The following is a 27,337-nucleotide window of genomic DNA, read 5'->3' as shown; positions in this document are numbered from 1 at the left end:
ATTGGATTAGGCTAGGTTCATGGCATATTTCCATCAAACGATCAAAAAGAAGAGGCAAAAGGCATGGCATGACAGACATATTAAGCAGAAATAATTTACGGTAGGAGGACATGTTCTACTATATGATAGCAAATTCTTGAAGTTTCTCAAAAAGATGCAGATGCATTGTATGGGACATTTTATTATTATGTAAGTGAAGGAATTAGGAGTTGTCAAGTTTACGCAACTGGATGGTGTCTCACTACTAGGATGGGTGAATGGTGCATGCTTGAAACCCTTCCAGGGATCAACCAATTCCACTCCAAATTGATGCATCTCCAAAAGGATACCATAGGTAGGATTAGGTAGATTCAATTAGTTCTTTGTCATGTATTAGTTGTGTCTGTTAAATTGGTTGGTCAACTATTTCATTTGAAGTTAGTCTAGAATAAATCTCCCGTCAGGTCTCTTCTAGTTGTGGAGGTATTTCCACCCCACCGCAACTGCTTGTGGTTGGGGAGCCACACGTGTCAGGCATTGTATTCGTAATAATTAGGAAATAATTATGAGTGTCATTTTGGATTTGTGTTAAATATTCCCCATAATACCCATCATAAACTCCTAAGTGCCTCCCATCAAAATGCCATAATTACCCATCAACGCCACCCTCCTTTTTCAGTTTTGTGTCATCCAAGACAAGTCCATCTCAGTCATCGTCAGTGTTAACACGATTGAGACTAAGTGGGGAAAGTTTTCATAGTAACTAGTTAAGCAATCTAGTCATAACATCGTGTCGAGATTTTCTACTTAATTTGCATGGCAACAATAAGTTTTTCAGAACCCAGAGCCGAGGTGGTAGAATTGCCAAGTCTGGAGTCTATTTCCAATTTCCATTGTCTCAAGCCCAAGTTCAAGCCCCCTATGTTTTGTGTATATCAATGTCATTCTAGAACAATGGAGAAGGTTGTGATCTTTGTCCTAGAGGTCAAATTCGATGAAAGAATCATGAAGAGAGAGCCTCTCTACGGAAAATATGATAAGGCAATGCTTGTTGACAATGACCTCTCAGACTCCTTTCAATTTCCAGCACTTAAGCGAGAGGTCTACACTGAACCAGTAGTCAAGGTTGATGGAAGTCAATCCATCAAGGTTGCAGAGGACTTCAGGGGAATTCAAAGGTCGACGTTGTTGAACCTGAGGAGTCTTCCCGTGTTTGGGACGATGGGAGCCGTCATGTAGTGTACAAAGCTTCTTATTAGTCAGATGCATGGAGGATCATTATGGCTCGACAAGGAGTATCCAATACACGCAGTTGAACTTCAGAGGCTCACGGTTCTATCTGGTATTGGGACAATTGTATCCACTGCATTCCAAACAACTTCTTTACGCGTGAGGAAGATGGGGAATGCATTAGGGGAATTTTGAGGTCTAAAATGGGCCTTCTAAGGAAAATGTACAGCCAAAATAAACTTTAAAAGAACAAATAGGATTCAATATGATGATGTCAACCATGGGGGATGATTCACCATTTTTGGAGTAAAAAAAGTAAAAATATTAAAAAATAATAAAACTATTTTTTCAACTCGTATTTTCAACTTATCTCCCTAAGGTTTTACTCGAATTTTGAGCAGGAGTACTTATTAGATGAAAAAATTAATTCCTCATCCAAGGAACACCCATGTTGCATAATTTCAATAGACCTTGCTACATGAAAAATGAGAAATACATGAAAAAACGTGATTGCAATCATGTTTTTTTTATGTATTTCTCATTTTTCATGTAGAAGAGTCCATCTAAAGTATCAAACATGGGTAATCCTTGGATGAGGAATCAAATTCTGCATCTAACGAGTGTTTCCGCTCAAAATTTGATTAAACCCATAGGGAGATAAGTTGAAAATTTTGTTTTTTCTTTTTTCCTCTAAAATTTGATGATTTAACCTAATATTATTTTATTATTTCCACTATTACTTTATAATTTCCTTAGGAGGCCCATTTCAGACCTCAAAATTACCCTAATGGATAACTACTATAATAGGTACAATACCCAGAGAGGGGGAAAGGGTGCGCTAATAGAACCAATCAACACACCCAATGTCATTCGCCTGTTATATTATTGCCGAGAAGATCATGCGACATTTCTTAAGGAATGAGTGCACATTGGATACTATTTCAGTGGCAGAGAACTGTGTATAGGGCACACAGTTGAACTGGTGCAGTTTTCTACTTCAAGAGTTGTTTGAGGCTTGCAAGGATGTATATAAGAGAGCCACTCACTTCATTTATGGATATATTGTTGTTACACTGGCCATGTGGAAATGGTGCCCACCAGAGGGTTGGGAATTGGCTCTAATTGTGAAAGACCAGCCACTGGCTCTCCGATATACACCTTGGCAAACCTCAAGGGACCCAAGCAGCAAAGAAATCAACAAGGCCTCCTTTACTGGATGGTACAAGAAGATGTTGGAGCTCGTTAAGGCCAAGGAAAGGGTCCCAAAGATGTTATTGTATGATTACTCATTGAAAATATGGTTCGGCATCAGTCATGGAAATACCTGGATACAGCCAAAATGTGTCCATCCTGACATGTTTCAAATGAGGGCCCAAAAGTTCATATTGACTGAAGAAGCTTTCCACACGGAGGTCAGTTCTTGGCTGAGGATCGCTGGAGAAGTTCGAGAGGGGAAGCATATATATTTATTTGGAGGGATGGTGCCACAACCACTACCAAGAGAGACATCTATGGCATCAAGGAAGTGGATGATTGATGAAACGTTGGAACGAGTCATCAAGAGGCTTGAAATGCAAATGCACTCTATTCAGGAAACCATGGTGAACATCAGAGTCTCAGTAGGTTCATTCCCCACTTTCTATGAATTTAAAAGTTCAAGGTCGTATGATTCTATGATTGGTGCTCCCCTCGTCACTTCACTCCCTATAGTGGGCCCCCATTCCCAGTAAGAACCGATAATCCCAAAACCCCAACGACCGAAACCTGCAAAACCTCCAACCGAGTCCAAGAGAAAGAACATGACCACCTCCACCCAAATTGTTGATCTTACAAATGAAGAACCCTAGTCATATAATTCATCACCCATTCTCGAAGAGCACCCACCTTCCACTTCTATTGCATCCCCCTGATCGCATAATCCATCACCCCGTACAACCTCCACATACGCCACCATCTCAGACACCTTACCCTCTGGAACACTAATAGGAAAAGAAAGGGAAATGGAAGTCGACTCCGTATTCTAGTCCATTAATGCAGTTATCGGCACAGAAGTCTCTCCAATGTCTATGCTATCTTTATTTCTTGAGTCGAGTATGTTATTGTTCTATATTTTTTAGGTTGAGGGAATAAACACATAGGACAACATCAAAACCACTTTGTAAGCTGGGATCTAGCCCTGCCAACTTCAGAGAGGGATCTCTCTGTAAAATTTAGCTATATTTTATGTGAATTTTAGGCTAGTTATTACTGTACTGATTATTTTTGTTTTGGATTGTTTGGTTGATTTAATTGTTATAATTCCATTGGGTTATGGAGTCTAAAGATTAATTGGATCTGCATCAAATTTTAAGGTTTCACAGGGCAAGCTAGGTTGCACTAGTTGGATCTTTCAGAATTTTTAATGAATTATGAAACAAAGGAAATATAAGATTCAATAAACACTGAGGAGTAATGAAGGATTCCTTAATTTAACTTCATCAAAAAACATATAAATTACTAATAACCAAAATAGGGTGTTTTGTATAACATATCTTATTCATCACTGTATCTGTTATGTAATTAAGCTTTTTAGAAATGACAGAGGAAGGAAACAATGATTAAACACATAAATTGAAGAAAAACATCGCCATTTCGTACACCACATGAATTCTGTGAATAATGTCCTTGTATTATTGATGCTTCCAGCAACTTGGAAAATTACAATTTGCAGAGGAAAATTATATTCAACAATCAACCCTTAATACTTCTAAAAATGAAGTATTTATAAAAATAATTACAAAATTGTTGTCTCAACCGACAATGTATTGTTAGCATTATCCTAAACAATAAAATCGATATTTTATAGAATCATAGGCAAGGTGGACAGTTGCGTGAAGAGGTGGCTCTGTTTTAGTGGATTTGGTTGATGAATTAGCCTAAAACTGTGTTGTGTTGGCTATTGTGTTGGCTGATAATTTTTACTACATCTGAGTTACTTTTTAATCCAGTAAATCACATAGTTCTTCCCACATTTTTTCATCTGGAATGGTTAACTTAATTACCCTTTAGTAAATCTCATCAACCTCAGTATACTTTGCAAATGTTGGTTTTACTATGAAAACATGTTTCACCTCATTCTGGATAAAGAAGTCATTTCCCATAGTCTCTAAGAATGCTCTAGATGTCATGTTTCCTTTTATACCACTAAATTTGATACTGCTTCTGGCCACTTCCTTCATCTTCAGAACATAATATTCTTGAGTAATCAATTTTTCATTAATCACATATATGTTGGGCAATCCTTTCTGAATTAACGCTTCAATCCTGTTGAAGAATCTATTTAATCCCAACTCCATTGTTTCACATTTCTCTTCTAATTGATCAATGAGATTTCTTTTAGTCAAAGATTTCTTGACTTCAACGATGGTGGCAGTCATGTCACTAATTCCTAACTCTTCCAATTCATACTTATTCTTTGAATTCGAGAATTTAATGATGTTTGAAGCTTCTGTAGGCATGTCTCCCAGATTTTCCCTTACTTGAACAATGGTTTCAATGGCCTTTTGTATCAGCTCTTTATGTTCAAAAATGATTTGTATACATGGCCAAATCTCATTCATGGAGTCCAGAATACCCATCCAAATGGTTTCCTTGGCTTGGGCCAAGGTTTGACTAATGGATGTATCCTTCTCCACCTTTTGTAATCTCTCTAGTAGTCTTTGTGACTTATGCACTTCAACTAGACGAGAAGCTTCAGCTCTGGCTTTCTGTTCTTGCAGAGCTTTGAGCTGCCCATTCAACTTATTAATTTCTTCTAACTAAATTGACATATTTTCCAGTGTTTTGTCACCTATTCAACACTTGTAGTTTGAGTTGAATAAGTTTCTGTAATTGATGTCCCTGTAGTTGGGATTTGAGTGATGGGTATAGCATCCAAGGGGACTATGGCTACCCTTTGACTCTGTTCTTTCTCTTTGATCATTTTCTCCATTTTTGCCTCCATCTATCTAATCTGAATATTCTACTCTATGATTAGCTTCATCATGTCAGCCTTTTGTGTCTCATTTTCTTCAATATCTTTAGTCAAGGGATCCTCTGTAGCTGGCAGTTTCAGTTGCTTTCTCAATGTTGCAATGTCAATATTTTTCTTCTTGATGATCTCCTCTGAAGCATTTATATATTTAGGATCATATCCTATCTTGACTACCAAATCTTCCAAAGATTTGATCCTATTGTCCTTTGCTAAAGAAGATACCTTTTCCATTTTTAACTGGGACTGAATGTTTGCATATGAAACCTGCAGCTTAGACAATGACATGGCAGTATTAGTTAAGGTAGAGGAAATCATCTCACCAGTTTGTTTATGCATCTCCATTTGATCAATGGGATGGATATCTTTGGTGTTGAATTCAAATGATGTGCTCTTGTAATCTGTTGGTGTCTTTGGATGTGGAATTTGGGCCTCAAGGAAGGCCATCTACATCTTTCCCTGCTCTGTATCAAAAACTAATAATAATCTGCTCTGTGAGTTGGAAGTCTGCTTCCAAAACTGATTATAGGTATTTTTCTTAAGAATTTCATTCTTAAGTTTGATCTCTCGGTACCTGTCAAAAACACTTTTTTCCTTTTCTCCTTGGACATCTTGTGAAGATAGCTATGTTTCTTTTTTACCATGTGATATTGAAGGTCCAGTAGGAGATGTAACAAACTTGTTGCTTGTAGGTGGTGATTCTCCAATTATGATGGCAGCTTGGTCTTCTATCTCCTTTTCTGCATCTTTCCTAGGAGTCATCTTTGCTCTTTTCCTGTAACTAATTCTGAAATCTTTGGACTCACTACCTGTTGATGATGATGATCCATCCTCTCTCTGTCTTTTACTTGTTTCTCTTTAGGAGTGGGGGTCTGTAAATTTGAAGTAGAAAACAATTGTTTTTTTTTTTTACAAGAACGGTTATGGGATTTCATTAACTGATTGGCTAATAGCCTCAAATTTGGTTACAGGAGAAGGAGTAGAATTCTGCATGGCTTTCCAACAAGAGGAATAAAGCTCCTACTCTTTTCAGCTTCCTTTTTTTACATTTGGTATAGTGAGCTTTTGCTGCTAATTTCCCGAGCTGAAAGATACAAACAAACTGCTGTAAAATAAAGCAATAAAACATGACTCTTTAAGGGATTGGTTCCCAAAGGGTTTCCTTGTCTCTGAGAATAGTGCCGGCATCTAAGTGAACTGCCTTGTTTGCCTCGATGTCAGCTTCTTTGTTATTGTTTCTTAAAACATGAAAATAATTCAGATTTAGGGACTTTGTCATGCCTTTGATCCTTGTAATTATCCTTGCTAGTTGCAGATCCGCTGGGTTGGAATTGTTCACCACTGCATTTATGATAACCTGGGAGTCTCCAAAGACATTTGCCTCCTCAAATCCCAGCTCTTTGAGGAGTTTGATACCTTGGAAGAGGGCCATCGCCTCAGCTTGTATGCTTGAGGAATGGCCTAAACCCCAAGCAAATCTGTGTGAAGAAGAACCATCTGGATTAATGATAAGCCCTCCCGCGCCAGCAATTCCTGGATTCCCTTTTGCTGCCCCATCAAAGAAGAGAGAAGGAAGTGGTTGATTGGACAGCCAGTACTGAAAGTCTTCTTCGTTTTTCCTGATTTGCCATTCTTTGAGGGATGGAGGGGAGCTGCTCGATTTTTGAAATTTGAAATTGAGAACAGATCCCAAATCTCTGTCCTGCTGACTTAGATTTAAATCATCTCCTTTGTCTTCCAGCCACTCGACTAGCTGACTTTTCACTGAGTTGGCAACTATTCTGTAGTCCTGTTCCTTGCTCCGGAATATCCTTCTGTTTCTTTCCAACCAGACTTGCCAACTGATAAACTTAGGTAGGGCACTCCATGTTGATCTGATTGTTATATTTTTTGGAAATGGACCTGGATATCTGATCATCCAGCCTGCGAACAGTTCCGAAATTGAGGTGGGGAAAGTGAACTTGTATTTCCAGGACACTAGAAACTCCTGCCAAATAGAGACTACGAACTTGCACTCGATCATGAGATGAAAGGCGGTTTCTGAGTTTTCTTTGCACAACATGCAGCGAGAGGGCCCATAGATGCCCCTTTTCTAGAGCCTGTCTTCTGTGAGAATTTTTTGATGGCAGAGAAGCCAACAGAAGTGGTCTATTTTTGGGATTGAAGGGATTTTCCATATGCCAACCCAAGGGGCAGGATTGGGGGGCACATGGGGACGCTCAAGACTCTTAGCGTATCCCTGAGCTACCGTGTAGCCTGCCCGAGTTGAGCCCCAACCTCTCACGTCCTGCCTGCGCGCATGAGTGGGAGCCAGCCCGTGTAAATTCGTGTAGAGCGTAGCCAGCTCTGAGTGCAGTGCGGGAGGAACAGGGAGCTGCTTCCAACCCGCCCAGGCATCCTCCTTCCAAGTCGATACGTCCCACAGAGTATTGATGTTCACCTCAGACGTCCAGCGCTTCAACTCTGTCGTGCCTCTCAGCTCAGCCAACGGAGGTCTACCCAGGATACTATCATTCCACAAATGAATTCGTTTACCATTCCCTGGGATCCAGAAAGCATAATTGCTTATCAGCGAGCCAATTCTGTTGATGAACATACTGAGAGGAGTTCTGAGTTGATTTTGGGTTGTTCCAGGCATCTGAGTCTAGTTCCTCTGAAGTATTTCCTCCACAGTGCAACCTGTACCCAACCTGGATTAGGCACTATGATTTTCCAAATCAATTTGGCTCCCATGGCTAGATTTTGAACTCTGAGATCTTTGAAGTTCAATCCTCCCTCGTAAATTGGCTTGGTGACTATTTCCCAGTTGACTAGGGAAATTCTCTTCTCGTTTTGTTTGCCTCCTTTCCAAAAGAACTGTCTGATTAGCTCCTCCATCTTTTTGATGATTCCAACAGGTGCTAGAAGGACTGAGAATTTGAATAACGAAAGACTGTTGAGCACTGCCTTAATGAGCACTGATTTTCCGGCGATATTGAGCCAAGAAGATCCCCAGGCTTGCATTTTGGTTTTGAATTTGTCTAGCTGCAGGTACCAGTCTTTGCTCAAGGCCCTCCTATGGAAAATTGGCAGCCCAAGATATTTAAATGAGGACCAGGTAACAGAGGCAGCGAATCCTAGGCATCTGGCTATTGAGTTTGCAGTTGAAACAGGGATATTCCAACAGTATATATTGCATTTGTCCTTGTTTAATATGCTGCCTGAAACCTTACTGTAGACGTCCAGAACTTCTTTGAATTTAATAGCTGAGTGAAGAGAAGTATCCCCTAGCAGTAATGTATCATCCGCAAAAAGGGCATGGTTGATCTTTTTTACCCCTCTTGCCTGAACCTTACTGTAGACGTCCAGAACTTCTTTGAATTTAATAGCTGAGTGAAGAGAATCTGCCCCTAGCAATAATGTATCATCCGCAAAAAGGGCATGGTTGATCTTTTTTACCCCTCTTGCAATGAACAGGCCCGCGATTTCATGATCCTTTCAGGAGGGGTGAAAGGGGGCACCCCTGTCTCAACCCTCTTGAGGCTTTGAAAAAATCAGTCGCCCTACCATTCACCAGTGGGGCAATCCAAGGTTCTAAAATACATGCTCTGATCCACTTGATGAAGTTTTGACCAAACCCTAGTTTGTGTAACACATCAAACAAAAACTTATGTCTAACATGATCAAATGCATTGGCTAGATCTAATTTAGTAGCCATACCTTTTTTTTTTCGATGAAGGTTGGAGTGGATTGCCTCTTGAACTAGCACGGAATTGTCAACCAGCTGTCTACCCTAAATAAATCTACCTTGGTTATCTGGGAAGATTTTGGGGAGAATTCTTTTCAACCTGTTTGCTATCACTTTGGTTATAACTTTGTACCCAATATTGCATAAAGAAATTGGGCGAAATCTGCTGAAAGAATTTGCTCCTTTCTCTTTGGGAATGAGGGCGAGAAAGGCTGAATTTGTGCAGCCTCCAATCTTTTGGTAGTCTTGGGACTTCTAAATCATTTTGAGGAACTCCTTCTCAATGATCTGCCAACAAGTTTGGAGAAATCTAGGTGTGAAACCATCCGGTCCCGGAGCTTTGTCGGGATCCATTGCGAAAAGGGCCTCCTTGACTTCCTTGTGCGTGATTTTGCTTTCAAGTGCCTGGTTCATCTTAGAGGTGATAAGGCTAGGGACAGCGTCCAACAGGCTATCGTTATGATCAACTAATAGATCCTCCCTATACAGCTTCCCAAAGTGTTCTGAGGCTGCCTTTTTTATGCATGTAAAGTCCTTCAAGACTTTGTTTTCTTCTTTTATTTACATGATGGAATTACGCCCCTTCCTGGCTTGGGATTGTTTATGAAAAAAGGAGTTTCTATCACCAGATTTAAGCCAAATACTTCTGGACTTGAGCCTCCAATATTCCTCTTCTGCCAGGCAGGCCTTATGGAAACTTTGTTGGAGCCTAGCCTCCTTTTCCAACTCTTCTTTAGTAATTTCGGCTGCTTCAAGATGAAGTTGCTGACTTTCTAGCTCGGTTTGGATTTTTTTCCTTTGCACAGCAGGGTTGGGCAGGGTCTTGGCCCAATTTTTTAACATGGCTTTAATTCTTCTGAGTTTTTCCTCCCAAACAAAGAAGGCAGATCCCTTGACAGGGTCCTTCCAGCAGTCTCTGACCTTTTCCATGAAGTCTGCCTCTTTGATCCAGAGAGAGCTAAATCTGAAAGGGATAGGCCCCAAGTCCTTGGGGGTCAGCAACTCTAGGCTAATGGGCTTGTGATCTGATACGCTGCTGTGGAGAATGCGCATTCTAGCTTCTAGTCCAAGAAGCAGGAAGGAGCTTTGCACCAAAAATCTGTCAAGTCTTGCCGCTATGTGACTCGGGCCAACTCTCTTGTTTGACCATGTGAACTTTCCAGTAGTCGGTTTAATGTCAATCAGATCCCAATCTTGCATGATATCTTCCACTAATTCTCTTGCCGGATCCCTGACTATACTGCCTCCTCTTTTTTCTGATGAGAGGAGGGTGAGGTTGAGATCTCCGGCTATGATTATATTCTCTAAATTTTCTAGATCTGCCAAGTCTTTGATGGTGTCCCAGCATGATTTTTTCTCCCCTGCATTGTTAGGAGCATATACATTGACCAAACAAATAATTTCCTTAGATTCTAAGTGCTGCAATTTTAACAAAATCCAATGCGTGTTTAGGGACTCAGAGATTAAAGAGAACTTATTTGGATTCCAGAGCGACCCAAGTCCTCCCGATGCTCCACGGGCAGAGGTTGCTTGCGCTCCGTCTTTTTGCCAAAAATTTTTGCTTACCTGGAGGAAGGCTGAATCCTCCAATTTAGTCTCCTGGATGAGAAGAATATCCAGGGCTTCCAGTCTTATTAAGCTCTTCATAGCTTCTTCCTTGGCTTTGGTGCCCATTCCCCTACAATTCCAGGAGACTATCTTCATCATTTACTTTTGTTGTGATGAGCTCCTTTAGAGCTCTGGGTTTGGATCCTCTTCATCTTTGGGGTTTTTGCTAGAAGTTTCTCTAGCGTTGGTTGGCTGCCCTAAAGCTTGTCTTTGTATGTTTCTTGATCTCTTTTTTCCTTTGTTGACATTCGCCCTCTTGTGGATCTTCTAGGGGTAGACTGTGATTCCCCTATTTCCCCTTCTTCCTCTGAATCCTCGGACTCTTGGGTTTCCTCTTCTTCTTCTGACATCTTCCCTTTGGATCTCTCTGGTACACTTGTGGATTTAGGAGGAGAGGTCTCCTTCAGAATTTCTGGCTCCTGCGTATTCATGATTTCAGATCCCAGGATCTCAAATTTGTTCCCTTGGCTTTCCTTGGCTGGATTCTGAGTAGGCCCCGCTTGTGAAGCTCTAGCATTTGAATTTGCGTTTTTCCGGAGTGAAGTTTTGGGTCGCTTTGCCTGATTCCAACCTTCTTCCTTCCCTTTTTCTTCTACCCCTTTGGACGGGCAGTCTCTGGCGAAATGTCCATATACGTGGCACTTCCGGCATTTGAACGGCAGCTGTTCATAGTCCAATTTCTGCACATGTGTCCACGGACCTACCCTTATTTTGATGGCTTCTGGTAGTCCGACCTCCAGATCTACCTCCACACAAATTCTGGCGTAGTCGTACTGATCTTTGCTGTTAGCCTTGTCTATGAATTTCCCAAGAGTGTTTCCTATATGTTTCAAAGAGTCCCAATTCCAGCAGTGAATAGGGAGATTGGGGAGCCTTACCCACACTGGGACAGTTGAAGGCACATCCACCGCCGGATCGAAGTCTGGCATCCATTTATTTAGATATAGCCCTTGAGGGCCCATGAAGTAGGGGCCATTCCTAAAAATGAGATCCTTGTCCTCTTTTTCTGAAAATTCAAATAAGAAGTATCCTCTTCCGAGGAAGTAAGAGGTTACCTTGTTCTTTATCAGCGGAGCCCAGTTCCTAGCAACCCAATTCTCTGTTGATTTCGGGGAAGGCCAGAGACCTGTAAACTGACCGACCAGAGCACAATCCGCTAGAGATAATGCTACCTAAATCGAACCTTCAAGAGGAAGGGCGATCTCGTGGATATCTTCTAGTTTTTTCACGAACTTGGCATCTTCCACAATTTTCTTCTTGGGCAGAGAGGCCAACAAGGATCTGAAGGCCTCAGCTGCGGAAGGCGGAGGGGGGAAGGAAGACCCCTGGGGGGAGTCAGCTCCTCCATGGAGGGCTAGATCAAACCCTGGATGACCGCAGCCAGAAGCGAGAGCCCTCGGCGGGCCGGCCCATAGGGATCGGTATTCGTAGGTAGCAGGGGCGCGCGCAGTCTGTAGATCCCGCGGAGTGCGGATCTCGCAGGATGTAGAGTCGTGAGATTAGAAAACTCACATATTTCAATATGCTGAAGTAGAAAACAATTGTTATTCAGCGTCATGTAATGTATTCTCTGCCCATTCTGACTGATTTTCATATTTTTCTATCTCAGACCTTGAGGTATGGATATATGGAGTAGTTTTGTTTTCTACTCTCAACTTGGAAATGATACCCCAAGGATCATAAGACCATGTGAAACTCAAGTTGAATTTCATCTATTTAAGGATCTTATCTACTTCTTCTCATGCTAACTTGGTGTTGCATATGAAAGGATCCACCTGTGTCTTTATCCGAAACCTGGGACTTCTTCTTTGCGACCACAAAGTGAATATCATCTGAATTTAACATTTGTCTAATGTATTCCAGGGAAAAAATCCTCATGGGGAAGTATTTTGGGAGTTTGTATGGTGCTAACTCGCACCCATAAACTCTGATTTCTGTGTAATTATGGTATAAATACCGGTCTCCAGTCCTTGCCTGATCTATCAAATGTAGAATCCTTTTGATGTCTTCACTGATTCTAGGTTGTGCTAAGTTGTTTAAGATATTCATAGCTAGGTGAGCAAACTCTTCAATGAACTATTTGTAGGAGAATTATTGTTGTTCTTTCATCACTAAAGAAGTCCAAAATATCACAGGTTGTTGGTTTCCCTCTTCATCTAGCTTCTGCATAGCAAAACTGAACCTGTCTGCTTGATAATATAGAAACATATAAATTAAAATTGAAGTGTAATTAAACACTTGTTCTGTTGGAAATTTAAGAAACTGCTCATGGATGTTATCAGCCAAGAATTGACTGAAATTAAACAAAATAGATGGTTTGCTATTTGTGGAAAATATGGAAAGGAAGCCTAGAATGGGTTCATCTACCCACTGATCAGAATAATAACCCAAAATGTATGAAATTATGGTTATAATCTATTTAGCTTGATCAGGGAAGATTGAGGAAGGGTATGGAGGGTTCTTCTTTGGCAATTGGGCATTTTCTGGTAAGAAGATCTCAAAAATCTTGGCTCTTGTAGCAAAATCAAGCTTCTGATAGAGTTGGGTGAGGGCTTCTAAGGAAAATGGGGCATTGTTTTCCACAGGGGGAGCTAGCATCATCTGGTTTATAGATTGGGCAGTAATTGTAAAAAGGATCTCACCAGATGGGTCATAATGGCTCTTTGGCTGGGAACATAACAAGCTTGGCATTTCCTGGTGAATTCAGGGGCATGGAAGGTCAAAGGGAAAATATAGTGAGGAATATTGGACTCCCAGAGTCCAATTTCATCTGTTTTGTCAGCATGTTTGTCCTCTAACCAACAATAAAGCTCCAAAAATTCACAGTTGCACTGTGTCTCACTGATCCTATAATCCCTATCAGCTAATGGAATATGATCTAAGTCTATGGATGGAGGGATTAATGGATTAACAGGGTTCTCTTGGTTCTTGCTCTTTGGAGGCATGATTAGATCAGTGAATGATAACAGTGATGGAAAGAAAAGCTTACCAGGAACAATTTCGGGTTGTGAGACGTCATGGGAGGGGAAACAGAATGCTGACAATTTTAACAGCTTCAACAAATCTTTTGAAATGGTTGCTTTGCAAAGAAACCTTAGAGTTATGGAGAATAAACCAGTAAAAGGAAAAATGAATACGATTCAAGGTTTTTAATCAAGAATGGAAAATTCCATTGGAGGTTGGTGTGGGACCATCGAAGTCGAACGGTTACCTAGGAAGGAAAATTGAATGCTCAACGATAATCCTGTCGGGATGGGATTTAATTGGGAAACGGCTATGAAATGTGGTGTGACAAGAGTGGCGGGAGTGTCGAGTAGGGACACGGTAAAGCGTTGAGGGGAAGACAATTTTTGGAAGCGGTAGGAGGCAGTAAGCGGTATTGGCTGGGGGGTGAGAAATGAGGGGAAGATGCAACGTAAGGATGGGGCCCGATAGGGAATACTACCTTTTCGAATCCCCTCCCCCCCCCCCAAACGGCGATAAAGTTAGGATGGAGGGGGGGCCAAAAATAGATGAGGGTCGTCGATCCAAAAGGTAGGAGGATCCCGATGCTTTGACTGCAGCCTTTTAACCATAAACAACAACACACTTTTGTCCATATGCACCTTTGACATTGCTTTTGAAACTTAGGATAATATTGGGATATAAAACATGTCAAAAATACTTTATCCCCATCGTGCCTTTCTTTTACATTGTTACTAAGACTTAGGGTAAAGGGTACATACATACGTTTGTCAAAACCAAAGTATTTCTACCTACCCATTTTCTAAGCTAACATTTTTTATTTTTCTAAAGGGGTGCATTTAGACTAGCAAACCCATAATTATTTTATTTTTTGGAAAATCAAAAACTACTAAATCCTATCTCTTATTTCTCCTATTGATTCAAATTAACTAGTTGAATCATTGTCATTTTCTACCTAACTATTGATTTACCAAGATTAAATTGTTCGGCAAATCTTTATTCTCTAATCTAATTTACAAAAATTCAAAACATGTTTAACTATGATTATACACTATGATTACACAAATAACTAGTCATTGTGGCATTTTAAACAAGATGCACACAACCTTTATTTATCAATCATCAATAAAACTATCTATCAGTAGTGGCATTTAGATTTGCAACACTTTAACTATTATTTTCTTTTTGTTTTTCTTTCTTTTGATGGGGTTTAGTCTTTTATTCATTTTTCAATGTTTTTGTTTTCCTCTTTTTTTTCTATTTATACCCTCTTTTCATTTTTATTCTATTTTCTTTTGGAAATCATTTGTAAATTGACAATTTTAGATCTAAGAATTTTGTGATCATTTCCCAGCCCTGAAATTTGGGGTTCTCAGCACTCTTGCTACTCGTGCTCTAAGAATCTTTGATGATAGCCACCTTGATCAGGAGAAATCTCATCTTCTTGAAGTTTTTAAAAATAATGGGTATAACAGACCCTAGAGCCTCAAGGCCTTTCACAAAGCCAGCAAAGCGCCTAGAGTTAAACCCGCTCGAGTTGATCCTATCTCTAAGGTTCATCTCCCATATATCCAAGGAACCACGGATAGGATTGCCCATATTCTTAAGAAGATGAATGTCTCTTCCTCTTTCAAACCTCTCCAAACCATTAAAAATTCCCTTAGATCTGTTAAGGACCCTATTGACCCTAAAGACACGAAAGGAGTCTACCTTGTTCCCTGCTCCTGTGGTATCCCCTACATTGGGGAAATAGGAAGGTCTATTAAGCAAAGAATCATCGAACATGCTGCTGACATTAGACACAATCAATCCCGCACATCAGCCCTTGCCGAACATGCAGAGAAATCGAAGCATCATGTCTGCATTGAAGAATCCAAAGTCATTGCTAGGGTTGATCATTTCCACCACAGGAAACTCAGGGAAGTGATTGAAATTGAGAGGCATGCCAGAAACCTTAATAGGGATGATGGCTGGAAATTAAGTAAAAGTTGGATTCCATCTCTCTCCTCTTTACTCTTCCCTCCCTCTCCTTTCTCCTGTTCATTTTTCTGATTCTCCCTTTTCGTCTTCAGGCTTTATCCCCCCCTCCTTGTTTCTTTTATTTATCTTCCTTTGCTTAACATGAGAATTATTTTTCTAAACTGATTGGTTAACCTAACCTACCCTAAAATTTTAATCTTATTAACCTTTATAATTATCTTAGTCATCCTCCTATTTAAACAAATTATGATCATACTAATAATAGTCTTATTGATTGAAATCAATAATATTAGCTTATAATGAATCTAAAAACAAATTATAATCATACTAACAATGGTCTTATTAATCGAAATCAATAATATTAACTTATAATGAATCTAAATACCTTAATCTGAATTATTCCTAGGCCTAATTTACCTCGGATAAGTCAAACCCTAACAGTTCCATTATATAAATTAATTATTTAGATAAAACGATTATAAAAGTTAATATTATTAAACTAATTAATTTACAATATCGAAATAAAATAATTATCCATGATTACATAATGCCTAACTAAATATTAAACAATTTAACAAATGAAATTCTTATTATAGAAAGTAATAATATTTTAATCTAAATTATTTTCAAATTTATGTTAAATAAGTCAAACCCTAACAAATTATAATTAATTATCTTTAGATAAAAATATTATTATAAATAAAATAATTATTCATTATCACATAACAGCGAATGCCTAACTAAAAATTATTATTATAAAATAAAATAATTACTCATTATTACATAACAGCTAATGCCTAACAAAATATCAAACAATTTAACTTATAAAGTTCTTATTATAGTAAGTAATAATATTTTAATCTAAAATATTTTCAAATTCATCTTAAATAAGTCAAACCCTAACAAATTATAATTAATTATTTTTAGATAAAATTATTATCATAAAATTTGATATTATTAAATAATCTATTTATCGGAATAAAATATTTTATTATCACATAACAGCTAGTTTTTGACTCAATAACAAATTAACCAACGGCTATTTCTCAACGGCTAACTCTGGGCAATGATGCATCCATGCTATTTATTCCTTCACATCCAGTGATTTCTCACCTTGTCCTGAGGATGAACCACATTAGTTGGTTCGAAACGTCAACCCAATCCTAACGATGTGATTAATCCGAAATGCTAATATCTAGATTGACAATTATTTACAATATGAGATTTATGAAATAAAATAGTCAATCACCTTGAGATCCTAACAATTATAGGACCCTAACAGGGTCCACTCATGTCATGGGACAAATAATTACCCCTCCCCTTATTGTCGTAGTCCATATAGTATCATTTCCTTTTCATTCCCCTTCTTTATTACCATCCCACCCCGATCCCATCCATACCAATCCGTCGACAACCGAACCCTCGCAATAGGCCACATCACCCCAAGGGCATTTTGAGAAGTTTGTTGCTAGTGGAAAACCATTGCAAAGTCGGTTTCCCAAACCGTCGACATGGGCCATGATGATCTCCAGGGTTGGTCCTCAACCCAACTATTTAATTTTATTCAACTAGTTGCACACCGAGCAGAGGCGTTGCACAACGTTCTAGCAACCGAACATGAGCAACAACAACAACATATCCTTACCCTCACCACAAAACGTGATCACCTACTCCAAGAAAAGCAACATCTCCAAAGTCAGATTGATCAGATAACTGAAAATTTCTAAGTACTATGGCCCTCGGTCTCAGAAGTAGTGCCTAATGCCCTAGAAGATTTTTCTGCATGTACCCTTGTCGAATGTTGTGATCACATCCAAGCAGCATGTGTTGATCTGGTCTCGACAAATCATGAGCTCAAGCGAAACCTTGCTGACACCCAAAGGGCACTGCCAGACCCTACCACCCAGTACGCAGCCGAGATCGAGCAGAAACTAGCAGATGCAACGGACCTCAAAGATTCACTCATCAATGTCGCGGAAGAAGATCTCAACCTTATACAACAAGTTCATGACTGGTTTGGTTGTCTAGTAAAGAAGAACTAGCATATCTACCCTCTGCGCAATTGTTTCAATCACCTACTTAATGAAGCTAGGGGTACCAGGGACAAGATCCAGTGAAAGGAGATTCTAGCACAGGTGAACGATCTCGAGAAACAAATCCAGCAGCTTGAAGATGAATCAGCTAAGACCAAGCGGATACTCTTGGACCTTTGGTCACTGACACAGACTCATTTGGAAACACTACAACAACTCAGCGAATAAACAAATGTGCAATGAAATTCTTTACTGATTACACGCCCAACCCAGCCTACAGTGGACATTGCAACTTAGTTCCTTGTTGAAACAACTACTCTCATAGGCACATGGCAGGAATCACTCAACACCTACACTCAACTCAAAAAGGAAACCATCGAACTTGTTCCTAAGTAGGGTCCTTCGTGTGAAGGGGCTAGCCAAGGAGAAGCAACGCAGGAAGGAGCACTAGAAGAATCAGTAGAACCAGAGCATCAGCAACACCAGGCACATCAGCATCATCAACAATGCTGGGAAGAGATTGACTTGGGGATGATTCAATGAAATATGGTCGGGTCCTATTGGGTCCTTCATTTTGGGGAACTAAAGAACTTAGATGACAAGCTGGAAGGCTAATGACATTTTGTGGAGATAGTCGTTGGGAAGCTATGAGGGAGACAGTCGGAAAGGAGGAAGGAACCCGCTGAGAACTAATAGTTGTGGAGGAACGACGGAAGAAGGCAGCCATAGCTGAGCGAAGAAGAATACTGACAGCCAAGCAATAGAAGCAGCCGAATGAGGAAGAAGGTGGAGCCTCCAAGAGAGAACTGGCAGTCCAATTAGGTACAAAAATATAAAGAAATACGAGCAGAACAAGAAGAAAAGGAGGAGAGTATTGAAATGTTATTGAGGAGATGTTCGAGTTGCACTCTGTCTGTTGTCTTGGTTAATGTGGTTATGTATTGATCTCTCATGGTAGTTTTGTGATGTTGATAAGAGGCTCTTGAGTGGGATGTAATATTGTACTACTGCATGGATTAATAGAAAAGGGAGTTTGTTGGGATATTTGTATAGTGTATGGATGGTTACATGGTTTCTTAAAAAAATTAAATGATCATATATGTACTGTATTGATACAAACTAGGGCTCTTTAACTCCTGCATCCCTCATGTGACTCTACCCTGATATCAGACTCGCACCCCCCATATGACTAGGGTCATGACACGCCTTGGGTGAGACTCCTTATCCACCCTGGATAAGGTGAAAATGTCGGCATTGTGCTAGACTAAAATGAAGCTTTTTTTACCCTTGTGCCTGAACCCCAGGTCTCAACCCTATTAATATTCTTGTGCCAACAAAAATAAATATTTTTTTTCCCTCCAAAATATTTACATGTACCTTTTTTTAAATTTAAAGGATTTTGATTGGTTTATATATCACGTACATGAAAATTTCATGGGCACTTTTAGGTTGAAATTTCCTCTAATGACTTTTGCATACAGACTTTGATTGAGGTGACTCTTGCATGGTTGGAAAGGTATTTGTGTGTAGAATATGAAAAAAGGAAGGAACAAAGTTTTACCCCCTAAAAAATGTTAGTTAATGCCTTAAAAGACTCCCTGAATGTTTTAGACTCCAATTGCGAAATTGGGCCCTGTTAGTAAAAATGAACTTGTGAGCTTATTCCTCCACCTTTTCCACTCTAAAAGCATTGAGATGGATGAGAAACAATAAAATTATACAATATAGATGACACCTCCCCATTTTTTTTAAGGGTTTTGGTCCCTAAAATCTTCTACTAAATGAGGTGAGGAAAATTTTCTTACACCTCTCTGGTGTATCATTTAGATTTTATTGGAAGTTTTCCTTTCAACCCGTTCTACCATAGGTCATGCTGCCCCTGTCTTGTATTTCTTGACCTATTTTGCAAAATTATATCTTTTTTCAACCCTGCCTAAGTATTTGGTGCCAAATATTCTATAGAAGGTAGGACCTATTCCTCTTCATGATCTAGAATGGAATACTCATAGAGTTTCATATTCTCTACATTCATAACTAAGTAAATGCACTTGTATGGAGAATGAGTCTATTGGTATTATCTCCAACCTTTCCAATAAATCCAAGGGGCCATATCACAAAGCCTTGATTTTATTACGAGGACCCTATAGCCTCTCTTTATTTAACTATAACCATACTCTTCCTCCCACCTTGAACGACTTCTTTGTTCTATGTTGATCATGCATGGCCGTATATTTTTCCTATGAGTTTTGCATTATCTCTTGTACCTATATATGGATCTTCCTAATCTTCTCAAAATAAAATTCAGCCCTCAAGGCATCCCTTGTAAGATCTTTCCTTACTCCTCTGCGTTGCCCATATGTAATATCCAAAGGTGAAGGCGGAAAATATCCAAAACAAGTTTCAAATGGGGACATACTAGTAGAAGTGTGGACTACTTTGTTATAAGAGTGTTGTATATATACCATATTTTCATCCCACCTCTTCCAGTGCATCTAATTATAACCCCTCAAAAGCTACTTTTGATACTTCTCTTTTCACATTTGACATAGGATGGAATGTTATAGACCTCTTCAACTTAGTACCCATCTTCTCCCACAATGTAGTCTAAAATTCATTGAGAAATATCCTCTCCCTATCTGAAACGATGCTCCTTGGTATCCCAAATTGCACTTAAATATGTCCAAAGAATAAGTTTGTTTCTTCTTTCTCACTGATGGTCTTCTTACATGGCATCAAAACACACATCTTTATAAACCTATCAATTACCATGAATAGTGATTTAGATTTATGATGGAATAAAATAGAAACATAGAGATACAATGAAATTGAACTTCAATTAATAAATAGCAAATGTTGAAAATTGTTTACATGTAGAATGAAATAAAACTAGCTCGAGCGATGGTAGTTTATCACTGAGAAGAGATGTGGTGGCTACGTGCCTTTTGAGCTATTTTATAATGAGGCTTGGAGACCTTTTTATCATGAAGAAACAATACCTAACCCTAGGAGATGAAGCACCAAAAGGTATCGACCCCAATGGGGTTAGTTACAATGACAACTTCCCAGGGTTGTAACTTTGGCATACGGTATCTATTTGGCACGCATGATAGCCCATTATAAATGTCTATCTGAGGACAAAAAATTTCAACTGCAAACATAAATCTTTCTCATTTCCCCAAAAAATGTTGTTTAGGATCTCAAAATGTCTTTCTAAGTTCAGGACCCAAAAACTACTGAAATATGAATTGTATTGAAAAATAGGAAACTAATAGAAAATAGTGTTGGGGTTCCAAGAGGAATAGGCGAGTGGCCACCAATATCCAACTAAATCAAATAGGTAGTCATTTCCATTCCTGGTTGTTGGTAAACCTCCCACAAAATCCATGGAAATGCTTTCCCATGGGCGAGTGGGTATAGGTACCTCCTTATTTAAACTTATCCACTTGTATCTCCAATAATTTGACTGTCAAGGTGATTCTTTTATGTATGTCTTGATGGACCTTTTGAATGAGTTTCTATCTTTTCTGATTGTTCATCCTCTACTTCATTTTCTTCATTGTCATGGTGATGATCTGCAGGACTGATAAACCTATGCCCTTGTTCTTATTAGGTAGCTCTTCATTAAACTTTATATCTATTCAATCCATATTCATATGCAATAATTTGTTATATCACTTGTATCCCTTAATTTTTTATGAATATCCCAAAAACATTCCTTCATCTAATCGAGCATAAAACTTTCCTAACTTTTCATCATTATTTTTGATATAGAATTTACTTCTGAACACTTTAAAATGTTTGATTGAAGTTGGCTTACCATGCCACAATTCATATGGTGTCTTGTCACAATTTGGTTTGAGATGTGCCTTATTGAGAATATGCACTTTCGTGTGTACTGCTTCTGCCCAATAGGTTTGAGGAATGTTTCTCTCTTGCATCATGGCTCTGGCCATTTGCTGAACATATTTGTTCTGTCTCTCTACCACTCCATTTTGTTGTGGTGTGTTTGCAATAGTATACTTCCTTTTTATCCCAAGTTCATCACACAGGTCAACAAACTCATCTGAATTAAATTCACCTACTATGTCTAACCTTGTGCACTTTATCTTGCACCCTATTTGATTTTTTGTTAATGCCTTAAATATTTTGAACTTTTCAAATGCTTCTGACTTATTTCTAAGGAATGCTACCCATGTCAATCTAGAATAGTCATTAATTATCAACATGAAATATTTTTCTCCTCCTGGTGCTTTTGTTATGGAAGGACCACACAAATCCATATGTATTAACTGCAAAGGCTTACTACTTGACAACTTATCCTTGACTTTGAATGAAGTTCAAGTTTGTTTTCCCATTTGACATGACTTGCATATAGGATTTTGAGGTTTCTTTATCTTTGGTAAATCTCTAATTGCTCTCTTCTTACTAATCTTGATGATGTGATCGAAATTAAGATGCCCCTTTCTCCTATTCCATAGCCATGACTCATATTTTTGTTGATATAACATTCCTCATTATCTTCCTTCAAAATGTATACATCATTCTCTGTTCGAACTCCTTTAGCCAAAATATTCCCAGTTGTTATTGACCTGATTTCATAGTCTTGAGCTCTGAAGAGAACATCAGAACCTCCGTCACACATCTGACTTACTCTCAACAAATTATGTTTCAGACCATCTACAAACAATACATCCTGAGCCTTTCCTCTTCCATTATTCAGAATGGTTGTGCCCTTTTCTCTAATTCTTCTTACTTCATCATTTTCAAATGTGACATTTCTAGTTTTATTTCCATCTATGGATAAAAACTTGCTTTTATCGCCTGTCATATGTCTAGATAAGTCGATGTCCACATACCATTTATTTTTTTGACCATGAGCATACAAAAATAAGCCATACTTATCAAATTTTTTCTCTTCCTTCTTCTTTCTCCACTGCATACATTCATTTGTTCTGCAATTATTCTGAGATTGTGATCTATTGGTTTTAAGATAACATTTATTTTACTTGTGCCCAAAATTATGACAGTAAAAACACTCTGTGATATCAAAGAGAGGAGCAAATGGATTTCTGTCTAGATTCATGTTTGTTTTGATGTTTGCAAATCTATTGTTAGCCTCCCTTCTCTTAGGATTACTTAGTTCATTTCCTCTAACATAGGCTCTGCAATTTATAGCTTTATGTCCAATTTTTTTACAACAGTAATAGTACCCATAGAAAAAATTTGTGTACTTGGGAGTGGATGACACTTAAGGATATAAGCATCTTGACATTTGATAATCTTGTCTCCTGAAGAAATATGGTCTCTGATATTTTGTTGTTTTTTTTTTGTCCACTCCTTTTGTCTGCAACACCTTGTTGGAAATGCTTCTTTGTTGCTTCTCATTTGATGTTGCGGTGTTGCTCAACTTATTTTTCTCAAACTGATGTGGACTACCATTGTCTCCCTTGACAAATTTAACAAAAGTAATTATCTTTTTATCCTCTATCTTAATTTCACTGGATTCTCTTTCATAGCCTAACCCAATCTTCATAAGTGGATACCTCTGAGCATTTAATATCACATCTAGTTTTTCAATCCCTTTAATGTTGAATATTCATGTTCAAATCAGTATGTTCCTTCTCCATCCTTTTCTTCATAGTTACCACCTCTTCTTCCAATTTTTCACACTCTTGACTTTTCTCCTTTATTTGTTGTAGCAGAATATCTTCCACCTTCTTTGCTTCTTCAAGTTCAACCTTCAGCTTAATAATTTCCTCTAAATTTGATTCTTCTTTTACATATTTTAACAAAATATCTTTATGCTTCTTATTCTTCTGTTTAAGTCTATCTATTTCCTCTAGGGCACTGATCAACTCCCCCTCAAGATCTACCTCACCTTCTTCTTATTCTTAATTTTCCTTGCGTTCTTTTTCTGGATCTTCTAAGGATTCAGTGGGAAGAAAAATTTCCCAAGTTGACCTATCCCAAAGTTCCATCTTCACTAGAGATCCAATATAGCTTTCAGATTCACTACTATCTTCTTGAGCGTATAATATTTTCCTATTAAACTTTTTCCCTTTCTGCATTTTATTAGACTTATATTTTTCTTTCCCTCTAAAGTGATTTTATTCTTTCCTTTAAGGACATTTGGAGGCATAATCCCCCACTCTTCCACAATTGAAACACTTAAATGGGTGTTTTCCTTTATACTTATGTGTACCTTTCCTCAGTCTTCAAACAAATTTCACCATTGTTTCACTAGAGTCTAAATATGAACATTCCTTATCTTTTGTAGGTTGTTTTCCTTAAAAGTTGCATCTTTGGTAGTTAAATTTTCTTTTGAAATTATCATCTTGTATGTTGTCAAGAAACCATGTATTTGGTCCCTATTTATAGTCTCAAAGTTGGTTGTCTTTTCTATAGCAGAAACCTTAGGATTAAACCTTGAAGGTAATGACCTCAGTGTTTTTTGAACTATTAAACTTTCTTTGATTGTTTCTCCTAGACCCATCATGAAATTAACAACTTAATCTACTCTTACAAAGAACTTAGCAATACCTTAATCTTCATGCATTTTTAATTTCTCAAACTGCATTCTATATACTTGTAATTTGGCCAGCTTTACTTTGTCATCTCCTTCATGGATATTTTGCAATTTTTCCTAAATTTCTTTAGTTGTTTTGCAATGCATTACCTTAATAAATTTTGATTCACTTAATCCACTAATAAGTGTATTCATAGCTTTTTCATTAGCTATAAATTCCAGTTTGGAATCTTTGTCACTAGTCATTTCCTTTGGTTCTTCATACCCTACCAACACAGCAACCCAAACTTCTACTCCAAGAGACAGTAAATATGACTTCATTCTCACTTTCCAGAAGACATAATTTGTACTAGTAACCATAGGGGCTTTATTTGTTGAGAATCCTTCCTGACTATCCATTCTACTGGTTATGACCTCCTTCCAGTTGTTAGACTGATACCGAATGAACATAGCTATAATACCAATTGATGTATGCTCAAAAATTACTGAGGGGGGGGTGAATCAGTAATTTTAACTTTTCAATTTTTAGCTCAACTTAATTTCCCTTTTCTTTATCTTATTATGCAGCTAATGAATTATGTACATGATCAATTATTAATGGTTTTTTTTTTTCTAGTTACGAGAGAGAGACATTTGCATATATACTTATTCAGAACTCAAGATCATTCACACAACATTCAACAAGCAACACATGAAGACACCACATTTAAGTGGAAACCCATAAGGGAGAAAACCACGAATTTTTGGCTAAAAGTAATGTGAAGGCAAGCACCTACTCCCCTATTACATCAATTTTTCTATAGTCTCCAACCTATAGAATGTTGCTACATCAAGGAAGCTCCAAATCCCACAAAATTTTCTGTAGGCTACAACCTAGAGGAGGCTCCTATCTCAACAGACTACAACCTGTTCTTTATCAAGCTACATCTTGAAAGGAGACTACAATCTCCCAGTCATAATACAAAGTCAAGTTTTCTGATTACCTGATATTAATTTTTGCTCTCAAGTCTATTTCTCATCTTCTCTACTTTTCTTCTTCAATTTTATTCCTCTTGTACTAATTTTCTCTCCTTTTCCTCACCTAAATGATGCTCGTGAACCCTCTCATACAAAATACTTAACACCAAAAGTTATTTTCTCATACAACAATGTATTTTTAATAACCATAGCTCATTGATTGTTTTTATTCTATGCAGGAATGTCAAATGAAGAGTTGTCTCTTAGTCTTCTAAGGTTGTTCACAATTCGTTGTTGGAAATATTGAGAGGGGGTGAATCAGTATTTCTTAGAAATTAGCACTTTTTAATCTTTTTCAGCGCATTAGTTAATCTTTAGTTATTATTATTGTTCTTCTTCAGATGATCATAAACAATAATCAACAGCAGACAACACCATACAACAATGAAAAAAGATAAAATAGAGAACACAAATATTTTTAGGTGGAAAAGCCCCTCTGGGTCAAAAACCACTAAACGCTTCTTTAGTAATTGTCTTCTCCCTATTAAAATAAAATTGCTTACGTCAAGACTTCAGCTACAACTGAGGGAGGCATCAACCCCTTAATTCACAAGCTACAAACTTTAGGATGCTACTAGACCCTAATATCCTGTTACAACCAGAAGGACGTCCCAACGCCCTGTAGATGAGGCCATAACCTGATGAGTGCCCCAACACTCTGTTTACCAGCTGCTGTCGAAAAGGATGCTTCGCTGCCCTGTTATTTTATCAACCACAACTGAATGGACACCACAATGCCCTGTGCAAGCCACAACTTGCCCTAGCACCACCCTGCCACCCTAAAGTGTTTCCAGGCCACAACCTCGAGGTGACTCCAATCACTTGCCTTGCACAACCCTGCCACCCTGAAGAGTCGACGGATCGGGTTTCACAATTTTCAGACTGGATCCCCTTGTGCTTTGCACCAATAAAGTAGAGTTGTAAAGAATATGTTGTATATCAGTCAAATCCTGGGAGCCACTGCTCACTAAAAAATCAAACTGATCACTGCACATCAATATCACTGCTCAACTACACATCACTGTCACTGCTTAATTGCATATCACTGTCACTACAATGTTGCACACATATATCGCTGCACATCTGATCATTGCTCAACATCAAGAGCTCAAAACATTGGCTACCACTGCATGTCACAAATGAATAAGCATCAAGGCTCATGTGCAGAAAATCATACTTCACGTTGTTTCATTGTTCCATACGGCTTACAATGTTGCAACCATCTGGCACTACTATCAAATGATGGCACAAACCAAGGTGCCTCAGGTCATCTCGATGCCCTGCAATCGGTGCTTTCAAACTCTGTCCCAAAAGAGCTACTAGCATATAACTAAACACCATTATTTGTTTATTCAAGCCCTAATATCCATTCTTCTCCAATAGGTTGTATAAAAAAATGAGATTTTCCTTAAAGACTTGCTACCATGTAAAGTCATGTTATTATGATGGGACACCCTCTAGGTCATCACTATAAGATACATAATACAAATTTATATCAAGTATGTCAAGGTTGAATGCCAATATGTCAAATTACATTCATTATAGTTCTATTGATATCAAGTCAAAGTCAAAGGTCAACTTCATTATGCCAAGTGTCTATACATATCAAATCTATGAGTCAAGTTAATATATCGATGTGTCAATGTCAATCAGCTCATATGATGTTATTGTCATTGTCACAATCATTTTCATTTCACTATTCAATGTATCAAGTCACTAAATGTGTATCAATTCACCAAAGATTTGTTAGCACTGCTATAATATATTATACAGTCTCATGGCATAGATCATCAAGTCAAGTGTCTCATCATAGAATGCTCACTAAGTCAATCAATACTTCACATCATAATCAAGGTACTTGATGTCAAAGTCATGTAATTGTGTTAAGTCAAAGTCAATATATTGTATCAATGTCAATATGTTACTTGTTTTCCCATTACATATAATCACATCACTTTATTACCATTGTATCACTAGATATAGATAGTGAAAATCCTAACAAGCTCTTAAGAGAAGTGTCACTAGTGTTGTACTTACGTTTGTTCAAGGTGACATATCAAACTTGTTGTCATATAGATGATTACTATGTCATTCAAAATTATAGTATCTTATGTAATTAGACCATAAGTATACTCTCATAAACTAAGTCACTTGCAGGATAGCCATATAGTTATCCTCACTGTAGAAGCTATCATGTCAAAATTAGATCCTCTTGCTTGTTCCTCTACCCTAGTTACTTTCTCACTGCTAATATATTTAGAATG

The sequence above is a fragment of the Pinus tabuliformis genome, chromosome 6, assembly GCF_031772625.1.
Source record: "Pinus tabuliformis cultivar Carrire ecotype Pingquan chromosome 6, CPIR1, whole genome shotgun sequence".
NCBI classification, from domain to species: Eukaryota; Viridiplantae; Streptophyta; class Pinopsida; order Pinales; family Pinaceae; genus Pinus; species Pinus tabuliformis.
This window is presented reverse-complemented; position numbering follows the sequence as displayed.